At 30.1% G+C, this 5,845-nt stretch overlaps 1 long non-coding RNA gene across 1 annotated transcript; it reads right to left on the reverse strand.

Annotated features, from left to right (window-relative positions):
* Positions 1–786: 786 nt before the first annotated feature.
* On the reverse strand, positions 787–1,974 carry LOC117122929. Its single transcript, XR_004447769.1, has 3 exons — positions 1,866–1,974; positions 1,317–1,384; positions 787–847 (listed from the first exon to the last, which is right to left on the reverse strand). It is a non-coding gene; the product is annotated as an uncharacterized LOC117122929 (long non-coding RNA).
* Positions 1,975–5,845: the final 3,871 nt, after the last annotated feature.

Here is a 5,845-nt window from a genome sequence, read left to right on the forward strand (position 1 = left end):
TTTATATCTCTCAGAATTTCTTAAATCTCTGAAATACAAATAACCCAAATTATATGTTTGATTGCTTACTACTCAAATTATACTCAAAATCAATGATTTCCCGAAAAATAAACAGAGAGTAGGAAATTCATGTTTAGTAATATTTCGGGACATCGGCGTCTATGTAAAATGATTCGCTGCATATAAGATATAAATTAGGCCTACTAGATGATTTTTTTACTTAAATTTTCTTTCAAGAACCAAATGTATGTAATATTTTTATTTAATGATTAATACTGACATAAAATATAAAATAATTATCCCAACTTACTTGAAAACACAGGTGGTGACGAGAGTAATTATGAGAAACACGATTGAAATTGACAACCCAACTTGTGTAAGCAAGGACAAAATGTTGTTCTCGTTTTTCTAGAAAATAATGAAATTGGATTATTACTGAGGTTTGAACATCTACAAAATTATACTACTGGTAGAGGGCAGCCAACTACATCGGGGAAAACCGTCAACAACTAGCAGACCAGTCACTGTCTGATGATCCGTTGATAACGGATCGAAACGTCTCAAACAGTACGTACATATTTTAATGATTTACTTACAAGAAATTTGCTATGTTCATACATTACAGAAATCAGGTGAAACTAATTGAGATTACTGAGGTTGTTAAACAAATGTGTATTTTTATTATTTTAGTTATATATCCATAACGTCCTATTTTTTAAAAATAATTTTAGTACATACCTCCGGTTTCATCAATATGACAAAGGATGTCAGATGATCACATACACATTTCACGCCGTTTTCGACATAGTTTTTATTGTGAGTTTTACAGCCTTTAGTTAACCATTCGCTTAAAAATTAATCAAAGTTTGTGAACAACACTTAACAGTTGATCAAGATGAAAACATGAAGTCACCGAAGCATGTTCAATCAATTGGATATACAGGAGTTTAAATTTAGTCAGCATTACAAGCTGGTAAATATATCTCCACAATCGAGTTTGGCTTTGTGTTCATTAGTGGTGTTCCAAGTGGGGCTGTCCTAAGCTCTGCTAAGCTGGTCTAACGTTTCGTCTGGGTCTGTACCCTAGCTGCACTGATAAGGCCTATAAGGCCGAAACGGATCCTTCTGCAAATATTGGGATTTTTTCCAGTGAATAGGCCTACTTTGTCATTCTGGTTGGACTTTCTGTACTGTTCTGTTGAAATTACAACATTCTCTTAAGCTATAGGGACGCTATAGACGCCAGTCTATTTTTGTTATTGTTATAATATTTATTACCATTATTATGTTATAATAATTTAAGAATATTTACTTACGCCAATATGACATCTTCATCGTGTGTATAGTGACATACCGGTAACTGATTCGCACTCGTACTATCTACCTTCATATATAGTTTGTTAAAAAAATTGATGTTAATTCATCAACTTCTTCGACAAATGCCCATAAAGCATGACTACTCATGAAAACCACCTTACAAAAAATATCTCCCCGAAAAGGCTGTGCTTATTGGTAAAAATGTAAGTATATTAAGGTGTGTGTTTCGTACTTGATTTTTAATTTGTTTACATCCAACAGCAAGTAACACGCAAACAAGCGGACAGTAACGTTGCTTTAAAAATTTAGTATCTCTGTGTAAGAAATGGAATTCCTTTAGTCCTGAGAAAAAAGCATGCGGCAGGGTTTGAATCTAATACCCTGGAATTGGAAAGCAAACATTCTATAACAAAGAAGTTTATCAACTCTTTTATTTTGTAAAACTGTCTCTCTCATGGTGGTAGTAGTTTTTAACTTACCTACATCTTACTTTGTAGTTCAAAATATTATATAATGTATTCAAAATAGTTACACTTATGTATGTTTACCTTAATTACGGGAAAATTAACTTCAAAACTTTTAACCTCAAGTTTCACATTGTTTTTATTATAAATATCGATGCTCACAATATCAGAAGCACTACTTAATCCTTCTCCACTGCAAAATAATGATACAAAATACATTGTTAAAAATTATATAAAGATAACATTATATAATAATACCACTGTAAATTGAAATGTATTAGACAATATGTTGACACCTTTTTTTCTGAAAAAAGTCAACAAAATAATAATCAAGAATGTTTATATTTTCTCATATCAAACTGCTACACCGAAACATGGAAATACTATATATAAAAGCATAAATGAAATCTCGACTGGTTCCTCGATTGAAACAGGTATATATATATAAACTTTCCTTTGATTATATGTATATGTATATATGTATATATGTATATATATATATGTATATATGTATATATGTATATATATGTATATATATGTATATATATACATATATATATATAGGTATATATATATAGGTATATATATATCTATATATATATATATATATATTAATTAATAATGTAAGTTGTAATAACCATTTATCTCTTTTATGCAGCGATGCAATGTACACGATAGTACTTACGGAGTTTTCAGAGATGTCGATTCATCAAGAACAGTTTGATTTGCAGACACTTTGAATGGTCCATCTGTAGAATAAAATGGATTGTTTCAAATCCATCTAAATTCAATTAAGTATGCATAGTTCGTAGTTTTGCTAACGCGCATCATTTAGGCTAGTTTAAAAAAAAAAAACTTACCCAGAGTTAATATTTAAAAATGCTCTCGTATCTTAGGATCGTTTACTAATAGAAATATAATTTACTTTAAAGTATTACTTTTTTCTTAATAAATATTGATATCGATACCTTCTGCGTCTGCGTCCTTAACTGAAGCCGATATATTAACACTATCTGGATCAGATGATAAAGCGATGTCATTGAATTCAGTTTCTTCAAATGTTATTTGAACTGTAATGCAATATTAAAACATTATCTACTATCTCTTAAGGTTATCGTACACGTTACGTACCTTTGAGAAAAAAAAAATCATCTTGCCATGAATGTCAGGGCAAAACAGCAGAAAAGAATTGTTATATAAATGCTAAATGCTGTCATAGGTATGTTTCTAAATGCCTTACTCATTCCCAACTACACCAAATAGTCTACCAGTTCAAACTGTTTTTAAACACCAGTGAAGGTTCAAACTTGGCTGAAAATTGTCCCAGTTGTAATTTAAAAGAACACATGCTAGCGTAAATTGAGACTTATAAAGGAAACTAGCCAGAAGCATTAACTTTAAAAAGCTTCACTTCCAATAGAGACTCTCTTTAACTGCCTTAGAATAATAGTAATACCTCACTATAACATTCAGTATAAATATTCAGTATACAACTCTTTTTTTTTTCTTTTTGCTGCGGCGTTTAACAACTACCCTATTTTAGAATCTCTATGGTAAAGTTAAAAATAATTTAAATTGTATACTTTCTAAAGCATTTGTTAAAAAATATTTATATTGCACACCGCTAAGACAAGTTCTGCAAAAAACTAGGCTTATACGTAGAGGTTAATATACGTGACTTGGCGTTGTTTCATGGATTTAACCTTCCGGAAGAAGTCAGCCCTTCGTCTCTTTAACCAATCAAAGGATTGCATTAGGGTGAAGTCTTTTCGTATCCATAGGCAATTGACAATATGAGTGGAAAAATGCACGGTGGAACAAAACTGGTCATATTTCAAGAGTGATGAAATTAGAAAAAAAAAAAAAACTAATGTCACGTGGTACAAAATCAACCAAAATGACTAGGATCTATTTAGTTGTGTTATATAAGATATCAATCGTTGTCCGAAGGAGGAATCATTTAGTAAGACGTTAAACATTATAAATTCGTAATAAAATCAATACTGATAGAGATAGGATAGCGATGGTGATAGTGATGATAATGGTAATGAGAATGGTAATGCAATTGTAATGTTAATGATAATAGTAATAATAGTAATATAATAGGCTAATTATTATACTGTAGTAATAACATGAGTAATGTTAAATAGAATCAGAAAAATTGCTAAGAGAGTAATTGGAACAGACATTAAAGAGGTTGACTTTGTAGTAAGCATGCCAATTAATAATATATTTAAAGTAATCTTAGCAGACATATGTTGTCCTCTTGATCAATAAATTATAATATTAAAGTTAGCAGAACTGGTCGCATTAGGCCTAAATATCCACGATGGAAAACAGAAAGAATTAGGAAATAATTTCTTCCATCTGCAACGAGACAATTCAGTGAAATATGGAACAGGTAAATGTTATTGAATTTTTGAAACAAATTCAGCCAAATGCTGCTTTTATTATTCTTTTAACTGCTTTAATGTTTTAATATTTTACCTCCTCTTAATGTTTTAATAGGTTTTAACATGCCATGTGATTATTTAAATGAAATGGTGAAAGAGTTTTATTGATTAAAAAAATACAACTTTACCCATATTTTGTATATTAATATTTTCGTCCTCCTAATGTTTTATTGTTTTCATATTTTAACATGCTTTAACTACTATTTAACAGTTTGGTTGTTTACAGTGCTGTTTGTGTAACTTGATTTTTTTTATATTTAAGTATCAGATTTTAGACAATGTAAAAATATTATGCTTGTATAATCAGCCGAAGTTTCGAATCATGTTTATATTATTACTTGTGTTTGACCAATTAATAAATACATTTTTAAAATTTTGAATCCTCCATTAATAGTAATTTATATTAATATGTTAATAACAGTAATAAATAATTAATAAATGTGGCTTTTCAGAAGTCGAAGATGGTGACAATTACACGATGATAATAATAACGATACTACAATGTGACTGTGGCATGCGTCGAGGCCACATTCGCAATATAGTTGCGTCGATACTATTACCATCGTACTCTATATTTTATGACAAGGAACAAATTAATATTGAATCTTACACTATTAAATATTAAAGTGATATGTTTAATTGTAAAATATGCGTAATCACTAACCTTGGATAGTAAACGTACAATTATCATAATTCCCTGACGAGTCCATAGCGGTAAAATGGAACTTGTGTGACCCAATTCCAAGATCAACAGGAAATGTTTCATTGAGATTAGGTGAGATTGTAGGGATATCCCCGGAGTTGTCAGTTGCATATATTTTACTTGAATAGTCAACTGACACCGTGGTACTACCTTCAACAGTATCCACGGTCTCGTCCGGTGGACAGTTTACAGTAGGTGTTTCTGTATCTGCAGCAAATGTTAAATACAATTTAAGTAATAGTTACCGTATCACGCGATACACATTTTTTTTTTTTAAATAAGATCCAGTAAAACTTTGCCCAGATTCAGTGTTCTTATTTAAAAAAAAAAAAAAAATTGCCAATTTCAGGCTCAAGATATTCTTAGATTTCATTTTACAAACGTCTAAAATTATTTTTTACAGCAGTATGGTCTATAATGTAGTGTATTAAAGCGGGTATTATACACTAACACCTATGCAAATAAGGCACAGAGAATATGTTGGTTTTCTGTTTAAAAAAATAAAAACCTCAATTACCTCTGCCTCAATTTGTTTTTATTTTATTCTACATTGTTTTAGCAATTTCAGCCTCAATGTTCTTATAAAATGTGTCTTATAAAAAAGTGTAGTTTTACTAATGTAGGCCTATTTGTTATTTTATTTAAAGCCCCATTCCCGGTCAAATTTCAGTTTATAATAAAATTCTGATTCTTATTATGTTATAAAAGTTTACAAATATAATACGAAATTACTAAACATGAAAAAAAAGCAAAATAAGACTGAAATTTAATGGGGTTTGTTTGTGTGTTCTATACAAAAAATAAACACGGATGATTTTTTTTTTATGTTTGCGAACAAATGTAGAAAGCGCCAGAAGCATTAGCCTAACAACACTGCTGCACTAGGCCTAGCCTTACTTCAGTTTAGG

This window comes from Anneissia japonica, unplaced genomic scaffold, assembly GCF_011630105.1.
Source record: "Anneissia japonica isolate Jap-2015-1 unplaced genomic scaffold, ASM1163010v1 scaffold288071_len251177_cov169, whole genome shotgun sequence".
Classification (NCBI taxonomy): Eukaryota; Metazoa; Echinodermata; class Crinoidea; order Comatulida; family Comatulidae; genus Anneissia; species Anneissia japonica.